Source organism: Piliocolobus tephrosceles, chromosome 3 (assembly GCF_002776525.5).
Source record: "Piliocolobus tephrosceles isolate RC106 chromosome 3, ASM277652v3, whole genome shotgun sequence".
Classification (NCBI taxonomy): Eukaryota; Metazoa; Chordata; class Mammalia; order Primates; family Cercopithecidae; genus Piliocolobus; species Piliocolobus tephrosceles.
Window position 1 is genome coordinate 34,782,437 of NC_045436.1, and position 14,276 is coordinate 34,796,712.

Genomic DNA, 14,276 nt, shown 5'->3' on the forward strand with positions numbered 1-14,276 from the left:
GGAGAGTAAATCATGCCAACAGACATAGCTGGTCAATTTGTAGTGGTAGGTTCACTGCAATGCAATGTCCCTGAAAAATTAGTAAATTTTGGCAAACTGCAGTACGATCGAAAACACTTTCTCACTCTCCATAGACTAATCCAATACTCAGAACTACAGTGTTCTAAAACAGCATGACTCGTCAAGATGCCTGGACATAATTCTCCCATTTGGACTAATAACTAACAAACACACCCAGAGATTCACACGGCCCGATGTGATCCTCAATTCCCAACAGTCAATCCAGGCCGTGGGAGGCCACCCAATACAGTCACAGGCGTCTGGTCTTCCAGTTTCTTGTTGTGCCTGTTTTCCTCTCTTCTTTTCCTACATCACTTTCTTTCAGGGAGAGGTCCTGATCAACAGCCTGCCTTGAAGTACAGGCCAGTGGAGCCAGATGATATTCTAGAATCCCTTCTATTTTTTGTTACTAACAGGAATGAATAAACAATAAGTCAATAAGCAGTATAGACTTGTTAATTGCTGAATTAATCAATCAGAAGGGGCAGGAGAAAACCAGCGATTGGGTTTGCTGAGGCTGGGTTCCTACAACACTGTGTTTCCCCAGATCCTTTTACAGGCTCTTTCCCTTTTGCCACTTACTGCTTACCTGGGTCCCCAGAGGTGGGCTGATCAGCAGGGAGGGGCTTCCTAAGCACCTGCTTCCAAGAATGCTGAGTCACAATATTGCTACTGCTTGAAATTCTGCCCTCCTCCTTTCTAAACATCTTAGCTGTGTACACCTTTCTTCAAGACTCATTCCTTCCACAAAACCTTCCTTCATGTCCAAAGCTACCCTAACTAATCATTCGCTGAACCCTTATAGCATTTAGTCAGTCCAGTTCCTCACAATTTAATACTTGGCTATGGCCTTAAACTTTTCTTTAGCTGTTTCATTTATCTAAGCCTTCTTTTCCCAAAAACATCATAAACTCATCAGGATTACATCTCTAGGACTGCACAATGCCTATGCCCTTTGGTCAGGCCCATTGGACAGGGCCCTGTGGAAATGAGTGACGTGGTTGTGAACTGAATAAGAAAATGAGCAAGACTCCTTGTAGAGGGAATGTGCTTTGGAAACTGGAACGGAAATGTGAAGGAATCTTCGTTCTTCCCCCATTCCTTCCCTTCTCTTTGCTGTTAATAGTAGCTGGTTAATCCTTTGAATGCTCATGTTAAGTGACCCGAATGCAGCAAACACATCCTTAGTGAAAGACAGTTCCTCTCCTTGGTGGTGAAAGTGCTGGGCACCTTGGCAGTGACTTGGCAGGCACAGCACCAGCCTTGCCTGTGTACATCGGGGCCCTGCATCCCTGAGGAAAATGTTTCCCTGCAGATGATTCACCTCCCTTGTGGTCGATGTTCCAATCTTTTTGCTGTGGTTTTCCAGCAACTTCATAGTAGCTTTTCTATCTCAACCTTAAGCATGGGCTCTATAATTTTACAAAGTTCATTAGTTATCTGCCTAAATAATGTCAGCATTCAAATACCAGTGGGTGGCATTTGAAAAACAAGTTAGTAAGAAGGTATAAAAGGTTATATTTTCCTTCAGTGAGAATTAGCTCTGTTTAAAATAAAATCTGCTAGTAACTGCTATGAAGTGTGTCATTTTTTCTCGTTCAGTTTAGCTTCAAAGTGTTATGTAGTAGGAGGCTTTTCAAACTTTGAAGATTTTTTATTTGATTCACTGAGGGTGCCGGCATGTGTAAAGATTTAGATTAGTATCTCCACCCTCAGGAAATACAGACTTCTAAAAGATAACATAGGAAGAGCTATTGATAAAAATTTCTGCTCAAAAATCATATAAACATAATTATTTTGTAACTTCAGGAAAAGGACATAGAATTCTGAGGTGCCAAACCGATATTGAGCTCCTGAGTTCTTACAGAACTGCAGCTACCAGATGCAACTCCTTCAACCTTCCTTTTCTCATATAATAGAAAAAAAAAAAACAGTGTCCCTTAGCCAACCACAGGCCAGTTCTTCTTATCTCCTAAATTGTATTTCTTCTTTCATCTTAAAGATCTCCCTCCAACCACCATATCTTCAACTTCTCCCTCACTACCCGTTTCTTCCTATCAACATTCTAACATAATAAATTTGTTCTATTTAAAACAAAAACAATAACAACAGCAATTACTTTTCCCCTTTACTTTCTTCTTTTCTTCTCCCTAGACAGTGTCATCTGCCCAGTTTTAAATACCGTTAACTTCCAGTGTTCTCTTTTAAGGCCAGCCTCTCTTCTTACCTCCTGCCCTACTGCCATTTCCATTGACACCCCTCACAGGCACCTCAGGTTTGTCCAAAAGGATACTTGTGACCTTGCCTCACTGTCACCCCTCCCGTGTTCCCTATCTCAGAAAATCACACCACCGATTATTCAAAGCAGGGACCTGCAGAGTATTTTTTGTCATGACCCCCTCATTCTCCACCTGCAAACACTCACCTAGTGTTGTACAGTCTATGATCAATTCACCTCACTTTATTTCTACTGGAAAAAAAAAAGGAAGCCAAGTGCCAAGATACTTCCTGACCAGTAAGTCTCCAATTCCCTTAAAACAGATGTTGCATGGAACTTCTTTGCCTTATTGTTGGCAACTGGGACCCAAAGCTGAGGACTTAAAGATGTAAAGTACACCTCATGATAGAAAGAGCTAAAATAATTGAGGACAGACACTCCTTCCAGAGTTATTAAGTGGTATCTTCACTGGTTCTGCTATGCCCAAACATTATCCCCACTGTCCCCAAAGACAGGAGAAGAGGACAAGAAAGGAGAATCATTCAGTAGATTGTAAGCTTACAGGGATGCAATGTGGCTTGTTCCTCAAGTCTCCACCAGAGAAGAGCATTTTTTTTTCCCCATGTTCCAAAATAAAGTGATGGTGGGCTTCAGAAAATCACTCAGACATTAAAGAGGTTGGCAAGAAAATGAATATGTAAGTCTAAGTTCAACAACAGCAAACAGAAAACCACCTAGCTAGTTTAATCAGAATGAGAAATTACAGCGGAATAAACAGTTTACTGAGTCATTGTTGGAGATAATAAAAAATACTCTAAGGGACACCCAGAAACCACTCAGGAGGGTCTGACTGCCAAGGCCACTGCTGTCCCCACAGTGATGAAGAAGCTGTACAAACCAGAAGCCATGCTACATCCATCAGTTCCAGGAACACACCACCTCCACCGGGACCCATAGAAGCAAGAATGGATGTCTGACACCGTGGCTCTCCTTTCCACGTGCTCAGTTCCCCAGTTAGTGCAGTAATACTCACCATGAGCATGTCTGTATTTTTGTTAGCATTTATGTATATACTCGCACATATGTCAATATAAATTTCTAGATATATAGAGGTTACATCTGAATGTTTATATTCAATGATTGTATTACTTTAAAATTTTGCTGAGGAAAACATATGGCAGAGGATCCACAAGTATACTAGTAGTTGTTTGTATGTGTAGTCCTCAGTAACATTTTTTCATTTTGTTTCCAAAACTTTCAGAAATGTTTTCATACTTTTAATAAATTTTTTTAATAATTGAAAAAAATCACACTTTTTTTTTTTTCTTTTTTTGAGACAGAATCTCACTCTGTCACCCAGGCTGAAGTGCAGTGGCCTGATCTTGGCTCACTGCAACCTCCACCTCCAGGGCTCAAACGATTCTCATGCCTCAGCCTCCCCTATAGCTGGGACTACAGGCATGTGCCACCATGCAGGGCTGATTTTTGTAATTTTAATAGAGATGGGGTTTTGCGATGTTGGCCAGGCTGGTCTCGAATTCCTGACCTCAAGTGATCCACCCTCCTAGCCTCCTGTAGTGCTGGGATTGCAGGCATGAGCTGCCACGCCCAGCCCAAAATATCAGACATTCTTAATAAAAACCCAAGCAGATGTTTGCATTTACTCTTCGGGGAAACTCTCAAAAACTTCAAGTCCCATGGAACACGCCTGTGAGATGACCTTAAGCCCTGACTCTCTTTCAATATAACTTCTCTGGAGCTTACTTGCCATGGTATTTTAATGTGGTCTCGTGTTTCCTATACTCTTTCTTGGGCATGGGGACCTCATGTTATTATTATAAAATCCCAACTATATATTAATTCATTCAGTGAATATTTATGGATGCCTCCCCATGTGCCACACTGTGCTGGACAATACAGATCGGGACAGTCAGCAAGACACAGTTCTTTCCCTCAAGGAGTGTTCCCTTTGGAAGCAGAAGCCCGTGCCATGCTGTCCCAGGGAGGGCAACCCTCAGATCATCAGGGGAGCACAGGGGAAGAGGACCAGACTGGGCTGGGGAGGGAAGAGGGTGCAGCCAAGCCTGCCTAGAGAGAACGATATCCACGCCAAGTGTGGAAGGATGAGTGTCAGGTGACAGAGCACACAGTGGAAAGGGGAGGGAAGAGCCAAGGATATCAGGGGCTTGTGCAAAGGTGCACAGCAAGAGTGGGCAGAGCTGCTTGACAGAAAGCGGGGTGTGGCTGGACGTGAGATTGGGAAAGCCAGATCTCCAGGGGCAGGCTACAAAGGGCAGGCTAAGACGTCTGAACGTGATTCAGAAAGTAAGAGGGATTCACTGAAAAGTTTTAACCAATTAAATAAAACGAATTTACAATTTGGAATAACCACTGCTATGTGGAGAGTAAATGTGGAGAAAGAGACAAGATAAAGACAAAGGAGTGGGGAAGAGTCAATAGACTTGAGAGACGTTAAATGAGTGACATTAGCAGGACCTGCTGACCAATGGACTGTGGTGCACGAGGGCAAAGGAGGGCTCAGGAATGACTGTGGACCTGTGATATGTGCCCATCCTGACACAGCAGGCTGGCTTCGGAAGGGGGCTTAAAACTATGCCCTTTTCTTTCCATTATAAAGTGGTTAATCCTATAGCTCCAGACATTCTTGTTTTTATTTTTTAAATTCCTGTGTGTCTTATTGATTACCTTGGGAAACTGATTTGAATGTCAGATGCACTGTGTTCTCAAGTACTGCAAAGGAATAAATTCAATTACTTTGGGATGAGTTTCATTTTCTTCCTAATTTATTATGTGTTTCCATTTAATCCAAACATTGGAGGACTTCACGGCTCTGGCATTAAGAGCAGTCTGTTCTTCCAGTGTGATTTTCTATTGTTTAAGAATCAAACAACCTTGACTTCCTAGCTCAAAGTCTAATTTTTAACAGATGCCTAAAGCACATGGATTGTCAGTTCCAAAACAGGTCTTGTTAAAGGTTTCTCTGTATTTATTCTACTGTTAACACTTAAATAATTGTTCTTCTTCATTCTCTCATGAGTATAAATGTTTACGAGATGAAAGAAAAGAAATCATCAAGAAATACAAATGAGCTCACCTTGGCTTCTTTGATGAATAAATTGTTTTTTAAAAAATAGAAGTTAGGCCCAATATGTCGGCTCTTTGGGAGGCAAGACAGGTAAATCGCTTGAGCTCAGGGGTTGAAGACTAGCCTGGGCAACATGGTGAAACCCTGTCTCTACAAAAATACAAAAATAAAATAAAATAAAATAAAATAACCAGGCATGGTGGCACAGGCCTGTGGTCCCAGATACTCCAGAGGCTGAAGTGGGAGGGTAGCTTGAGCCCAGGAGACGAAGGTTGCAGTGAACTGAGATTGTACCACTGTACTCCAGCCTAGGTGACTGAGCAAGACCCCATCTCAAATAAATAAATAAGCAAATAAATAAATAAATGAATAGAAACTATGCTTGATCTTACTATGTCTTATATATGCCTAGAAAATATTCTGTCTGATTTAATTTATTGAATTTCAATATTTCATCCTATAATGTTCTAAAATTTATGTGATTTCTGACATTGTTTAATATTGCTGGCCTTAATTGCATATTCTTCCATAGATAGCACATAAAAGTTTTTACAGGTACAAACACATCTATTTCCTTGTCTGCACTGGCAACCTCCTGGTTCCTCTGGGGTTCTTGTATATGTCACAATCATTTATTAAGCACAGAGGCATTATTAATTTCCCACCTGCTATTAAGGAGCACTCCTCTTGGTATTCTGTAGAGACAGAAGGGACTTGTATAATAAACCTTGTCCTGTTTCTAATGAGAGTTTCTTATTTGACGGGTAAAGTGATGCAAGGAGTGCCAGCTGAGTCCGGGGCCTGAGCTGGAAAAGGAGACCCTGAGCAGGTGAGTACTGTATAGCTGAGAAGTGCAGGAAGCGCCCCACCAAGAGCTGACCCGTGTGGGCAAGGTTGTGACACTGGACAGGGGTTGATACCAGCACAATAGGAGAGGGCACAATTAAAAGACATTGTGGCAAAAGTCTAGGGAGAAAAACAATTTTCATTTGGAGCCTTCCAGGACTCCCTAAAATGAATCTAACCACACTGCACAGGCTGGCTCTTTCAGCAGTAAAATGGGATCATGTCCATGGCCATTGATTTTGCTTAGTCCTGGCCGTTTGCCTAGAGGCTCAAATGTTAAACACTTTATGCCAGAGACCTTTAATTGCATCAAATGCTGGAAGGCAGTTTCTGCAACCTTATTTTCTGGGTCTTGTGAAAACATTATCTTTGACTGTAAGCCAAAACCTAAAACTCATATTGTTCTTCCAAAAGAGTTTTAAATTTGCCAAAGTCCATTTACAAATATAATTGGTAAACTTAAAAAAGTTCTCTCGTATCAAATCAAATAAACTTAATACCAAGTAAGATCTCTGTATAATATATCTATATAGAGCCACCAATATCCAGTTCGCTACAACACCAATCACATTAGGGACATTTACCCTTTTCCTGTTAGTCTCCTCTCTCCCTCTTTAATTCTAGATGACCAAAAAGGGGAAGAGAGAGAGAGGAAAGTGAAAAGTTGCCTACACAAATGCAAGTCCTCAAACCATAGGTCAGGATTGACCTTAGTAATAGAGGGAAGAGGCTTTCAATTTACTTTATGCTACCAAAATTACACTGTTCATATAGCTTATAGATCCTGAAAAGCTACCACATATTTTCAAACAACCATAGCTTTCCAAATCCCAGAAAATTTCTTAAATTTAGCACTCCGCTGTCTACAACCCAAATCCAGACAAGATTCTTATCCGAAATAGCTTATTTTTATACAGAATTTGTGTGAGTATGATAATGCCCTTGTCCTTCCAAGACCCAGACCTCCTGGAATATGCCAGATTCAGTTAAGAGGAAGCTCAGAACCTATAATACACACTGGGTCCTCAGGGTACATAGGAAAGATCAGATAGAGTCCCTGCCATTGGTAGTTACAATTCGAGGAGAAAATAGATAACGAGGAGCACAACTATAATTTTAAAAGTTTATTGAGGAAAGGGGTTAGTTTAGAGGTTGAATCGGTATTGGTATAATAATATACCAATGTATTGAATTGGTATAATAATACGGATATACAGATAATGAAGTTCTAAAGAAAGGTATATTGCCTTGCTTTAAAATCTTATGATTAAAAGTATGTACTGACTTCCAGTTTCTGATTAGGGATGTAAAAAGCTGGAATTTGCCGCTCTATCCTAACAAGAAGAAAGAGCTGAACAAACTGCAAAATCAATAATTCTTATATCTATCAGAGAGATGTAGTCACAGAACAGACCACTTTCCAAAAACTACAGAGACCCACAGGCAAATGCCGAGAATCACAGCTTGCCAGAGCTGAACCCCAGGAGCAAGAACTACCTTGGGAGCCAGTGCTGAAGTAGGGAAAGTTGTCTGTAATTGCTGAATTGCCGGAGGCTCAGTATGGACAAATCTAAGAGATGAAACTCCAGAGGTACTAAGTCATTGAGAGCTCCCGAACTTCTGTGAGTTTTACCTCCAGTAGCCCTACCAGGTTCTCAGAGTAAATATTGGTGGAAAATCCCATCATGCTCCTGGTAGCGGGAGGGGAAAAGAAACAATTTTGCAATACACCAGTGCATTCTGTTCTTCTGAATAAGGTCTGTCCCAGGAGAAATTGCTTAAGTACTGACATAGAGCATAGCCTGCTGGAGTGTTATTAGAGCGTAACTGACTTGGGGGAAAGAAAACACCCAACTTCAGCTCACTCTAGCCATCCTGCCTCATCTAAAGGTGGAGGAAAATTGAAAAATGCTTGTGAAATTCAGAGTCCAGGGGTATAAGCTCACCAAAAGGCTAAGACCTAATTATAGAACTACAGAATACTCCCTCTCTCCCTCGCACACTCCCTACAACCACATTACTAAAGGCCTATTCATATCATTTCCTTTTACGCAGTACATCATGTCTGGCTACCAAGAAAAAATTATAAGACATGCTAAAAGGCAAAAAACAATCATAGTTTGAAGAAACAGAACAAGCATCAGAACCAGACTTAGAGATGAGAGAGATGTTGAAATTATCACACAGAAATTTAAATTGGGAATGATTTAAGATGCTTAAGGATCTAATAGATAAAGTAGACAGCATACAAGAATAGGTAGGCCATGTAAGCAGAGAAATTGAAATTCTAAGAAAATAACAAATATAGCCCAGGCGTGGTGACTCATGCCTGTAATCCTAGCACATTGGGAGGCTGAGACAGGCAGATCACTTGAGGTCAGGAGTTCGAGACCAGACTGGCCAACATAGTGATACCCTGCCTCTACTAAAACACAAAAATTAGCTGGGTGTGGTGGCGGGTGCCTGTAATCCCAGCTCCTGGGGAGGGTGAGGCAGGAGGAGAATTGCTTGAACCCGGGAGGCGGAGATTGCAGTAAGCCCAGATTCTGCCACTGCACTCTAGCCTAGGCACAGAGCAAGACTCCGTCTCAAAAAAAAAAAAAAGAAAAGAAGAAGAAAAAAAGAAAAAAACAAAACTAAGTGCCAGAGGTCAAAAAGGTTGTACTATAGACTGAAAGTTTGTGTCCCTCCAAAATTCATATGTGGAAACCTAATGCCCAATGGCATGGTACTAAGAGGAGAGGACTTAGAGAAGTAATTAGCTCATAATTATGGAGTCCTCATGGACTGGACTGAACTATTTAAACTGTTGAAAGAAAAACCCCACCCACCTAGAGTTCTGTACTCTGTGAAATTATTCTTCAAATAAAGGGAGAGATAAAGACTTTCTTAGATAAACAATACCTGAAGAAATGCATTGCCAGGAGACCTGCCTTGCAAGAAATGTGATGTGGTTTGGCTGCGTCCCCACCCAGATCTCATCTTGAATTGTAATCCTCATAATCCCACATGTCAAAGGAGAGGCCCAGTGGAAGGTGATTGGATCATGGGAGCAGTTTCCTCCATGCTGTTCTCTTGATAGTGAGTGAGTTCTCACTAGATTTGATGGTTTTATAAGTGTTCGAAAGTTCCTCCTTCACATGCTCACACTCTCTCCTGCCACCTTGTGAAGAAGGTGCCTGCTTCCCCTTCCACCATGATTGTAAGTTTCTTGAGGCCTCCTTAGCCATGCAGAACTGTGAGTCAATTAAACCCCTTTTCTTTATAAATTACCCAGTCTCAGGGATTTCTGTATAGCAGTGTGAGAACGAACTAATACAAAATGTTAAAAGAAATTCTTTACAGAGAAGAAAAATTATGAAGATTAGAAAGTTGAATCTACATAAAGTTAGAGAAGAATAAATGAAGATAGAATTAAAACATTTGTTTTCTGAGTCAGATAGCAATTCACTCAAAATAATAATAGCAACAATAGATTTGATTATATATATTTATATTTATGCTTGTGCATAAACAATATGTATGACAACAAAATAAATGGGACAGGAGGAAAGAATTAGAACACTGTGTCTAATCTGTTGTTAATCCAGACCAATATTTTACAACTTTAGATACTATATTTTGAAATTCTATAAATTTTCATTTGATTCTGCTTTCATATTTGCTCAATACATTTTAATACTTTCTAATTTGCTGCCAAATTTCTCCATATTATCTTTTATTTCTTTGAGCATATTAAGTATATTAATTTTAAACTTTGGGTCTTATAATTTCAAGATCTGGAGCCCCAGTGGATCTATTTCTATTTTTCTATTGTTCCTATGTTATTCTACTTCATATTATTTTGGATTCTCATATGTCTGGGGGAATGTTTTTTATAGTTTGTTAGACATTTAATTTGAAAAAATATTATTTGTAGAAATAATTCAATTTCTAGAAAAATAGTGTCTTCCTCTGGAAAGGATTGAAGGCTATTTCTTAGAAATTTCTAGTAATCTGGGACATCCTTAATCCAATGCCACTGAGTGAAATGATACAGAGTTAAGCTGCATTCCTTTCAAGGGATTTTCAGGACTTTTAAATGCCCAGTCCCTCAGTAGCCTCTTCCCAAAGTGGAAAAATAACCCCTAAGAAAAACTGTATCTTGAAGTGTGCTCGCTTCTCTAGTTTTCTTTTTCCTGATGTTGGCTTAGTAATTCCATTACCTGTTTATCAACTCTCTGGTAACTTTGAGCTGATATTGATATTAACATTATCTTTTTTGTACGTCTTGTCCTCAGGTAAAAGTATGTCTCTGCTATTATGGAAGGTAGAATAGCTATATTTTGTGATTATATTGTCACAATAACTATATTGTTTCAGGTCACAATAATGAATCCCATATGTTGCATCAGATTAATTGCAAAAGCCCATTATTCACTAACAAACATTCAGTGTTTACTTTGTTCCAAGTACTGCTTTAGATTTGGGGAATGTAAAAGTGAACAAAATAGGCAAAAATGCCTGCTTTGATGGAACCTATGTTCCAGTGAGGAAAGAAGGAACAGCAAAATAAGTAAAATATATGACATGTTATAAAATTGCTGAAGAGTCAATATAATGTAGGAAAAAAGAATTTTAAGTGTTGGAGTGGGATTCTGATAGAGTAGCCATTGAAGGTATATTTGAATAAAGATCTGAAGAAAGTGAAGAGAAGAACCATGCAGATAACTGGAGGAAATACATGCTAAGGAATGAAAATAGTGAGTACACTGTCATCCCTGAGCTGGGAGCATACCTAGAGTATCAAAGGAACATCAAGGAGGTGAGTGCAGCTGTTACATTCCAAACCCCAGGAAAGTGGCCAACAGTGGGGTCAGGTAGGCGAAAGGGCCCAAGTCACATAGGGCATTGCAAGGCCATTGTAAGGATGCTGGCGTTTACTCTGAGTGATGTGGCAAGTCAATGAACAGGGTGAGCAGAGGGGTGACATGACTGATATTGTAACAGACTAACCCTGAAAGTTGCTCTTCAAAAAGATTGCAGAGGGAAAGATACAGAAACAGGTGTATCAGTTAAGAGGCTCCTGCAACAGTCTATCACAATGATGGTGGTTTGGGACAGTTTGGTGATAGTTAGTTACTGAGAAGTGATTAGTTTCTGATAAATTTTTGAAATTATACCAACAGGATTTGTTGATGAGTAGAATGTAGAATGGGAGTGACAGAGAAAAATTTCTTGACACCAAGATTTTCGTCTTGAGCAACTGAAAGAATGGAATTGCCATTAACTGTGGTGGGGCACCCTGCAAGAGGAGATGTTTTGCTGGGACTATTAGGAGGTCATTTGAACATATGACATTTAAGATGTCTATGAGATATCAAGTAAGCATTATGAAGTTCAGGGGTTAGGACTGGGCTACAGATATAAATTCAGGACTCACTGGTATAAATTTGATATTTAAAGCCTTGAGACTGAATAAAATCACACATAAAAGTAACCATATAATAAACAAAAAAACAACTTTATGGCTTCAACTTTGAAAAGTGGTACCAAAAGATACCAAAACATGTTTCCAGTAGGACATGGCATGTTTTTTAAACATAGCTTGCCCCCCAAAATATCAACAACAACAAGAAAAGAAACTGAATTGACAAAATCATGGTAATCTAACTTACATTCTCCAGTCTGGAAAGACTTCTTTTGGGTGCAAGACTAAGCATGAAGTAGGCATCCCTCTAGAAAGTAGAAAAACCTCTCCAGAAAGAAACCTCTAGATAACACTGTGGAGTCTACCTGGAAGCAGAGTTTCTAGGTGGAATTGGACAAATGTTTCAATCTCACTGCCACCGGCTACATACCTTCTGTCTGGGTCCAGGGGTCCTGATAAGCTTGTGTGGGCATGTATTGTGTGTGTGTGTGCACGTGTGCGCACAAGTCTAGCAAAGCAAAGCTCAGAACACCCTCTGGAAGAAAATTAACAATTCCCAGCCCAGGAATCTTGATCTCCAACCCTGACACCTCTCAATCAAAAAAAAATTATTTTTGATTTATACTTATGAATTATATTTATATTTATAAACCAAAAAGAAACCTAAGATCTAGTTCAGCAAGAAAAACATAAACTTAACATTACACAATATTAAAGAGAAGTCTGGGGGGAGCTACTCATGTGAACTGGAAAAGATAGAAATGGTATAGCCATTATACAAGCATACTACAGTGTACTGCATACTATATACATGCATACTACTATACATCATATGAGAGACACATACAGAGAGAGAAACAGAAATAAATACATAAAAATCCAGTCAGTCTAGACTAGAAAAAAAAGTAAATTGGGAAATATTATAGGATTTTCTATATTTATTTGGGGCTATGGAAATAACTTAATAAGAATAGTTATTAAAAATTCAAACACAAGATGACAAAATTACAGAATGAAATAGAGATGTAGATTGTAAAGCTAATAAAAAACATTGATAACTACAATATGAATATTGTAGTGCTTCTAAGCAAAACGTGAGCAGCAAGAAACAAAAAAGATACTGCTAAAAATCATCTTAATGGCACAGAAGAAAGCGTTACAATAATCTCAATGAATTATAAAAATGCAGTGATCCTAGTCACTGGAGAGAAGACACACATTAAGGTTAAGAAGATCAGTGCTATAGCTAAATGTTTTGCCCTCCCAAATTTCATATGTTGAAATTGTAACCTCCAAAGTGATGGAATTAGGAGGTGCAGACTTTGAGAGGTAATTATAATAAATGATGAGGGCAGAGCCCTCATAAATGGGATTAGTGCCCTTACAAAAGAGACCTGGAGAGCTCCTTCTCCTCAAGAGGTCTTTTACCTTTTGAGAACCCCATGGGAATGCGCCATCTATGAACCAGGAAGTGTAGTGGACCTTCACCAGACACAGAATGTGCTGGTGCCTTGATCTTGGACTTCCCACCTTCAGGACCATAACAAATAAATTTCTGTTGTTCATAAGCCACCCAACCTGTGAGACTTTTTATGGCAGACATAACTGACTAAGATAATCAAATATAAATATAAGAAGAGAGATCCTAGAGTAGAGAACTCCCAAAAGAAAAAAAATAAGATAAATAATACAGAAAATCAAGGAAGATACAAATCCATAGATCAAAAGAGTAAACTATGTTCAATGAAACATACAGAGTAAAGAATATGCGCAAAATGCTGGTAAATAAACTTTGAGAATACAGGATTCTCCGGGCAGAGAAAATAGGGAATACCTCAGACAAGAAAAAATAAACAAACATAGCACCTTTTGTAAAGGAGTAAAAACTGGAATAATGCAGACTTCTCCACTGCAAAATTAAATAGTAGGTATGTGTATCTGAAGGTAAGTGGAAACTATTATTATAAATGAAAATAGAAAACATTTTTGAATCAAAACAATCAAAGTATATAGTACCAAAGAGCCCTTTCTTTAAAACGCTACTCAACCATAAACCCAGCCAGTAAAATATAAATCATGATAAATACCCCAGGAATTTTATTTACTTAACAAACTTATTGTGTTATTACTATTCTTAGGTGTTAAAACTTCAAGTAAGACATCCATTACCTAATTTTATCACTTTCATCACAGCTGATGGAGAGACCATGGAAAAATATTAATATTAAACAATTATAGATATTATGTTTATACAGAAGAAATGTAAATGTTCTAAACTAACTATGTAAAACTATAAGTAAAAATAACCTGTAGGTTGTGGTGAAGAAGTGGAACAAAATTTTAAAAATATTATTCCTTCATACTTTATATCAAGAAGTCAATTCATAATCTATAAAATTGGAAGATGCTGACTCCAGATTCTTAATGGTTTTCATACTACCCTTTCTGAACTTTAGAGGGATTTTTAGGTAACAAATACATCCCTGGGCCGGGCGCCATGGTTCATGCCTGTAATTCCAGCACTTTGGGAGGCCAAGGGGGGCAGATCACCTGAGGTCAGGAGTTCAAGACCAGTCTGGCCAACTGGTGAAACCCCATCTCTACCAAAAATACAAAAATTAGCAGGGCATTGTGGC

The 14,276-nt window shown here is 39.1% G+C and overlaps 1 long non-coding RNA gene across 2 annotated transcripts in view; it reads right to left on the reverse strand.

Moving 5' to 3' along the window:
• LOC111553267 overlaps positions 1–14,276 on the reverse strand; it is a 128,223-nt gene that overhangs the window by 42,285 nt on the left and 71,662 nt on the right. The gene's annotated exons all lie outside the window — the stretch shown is intronic.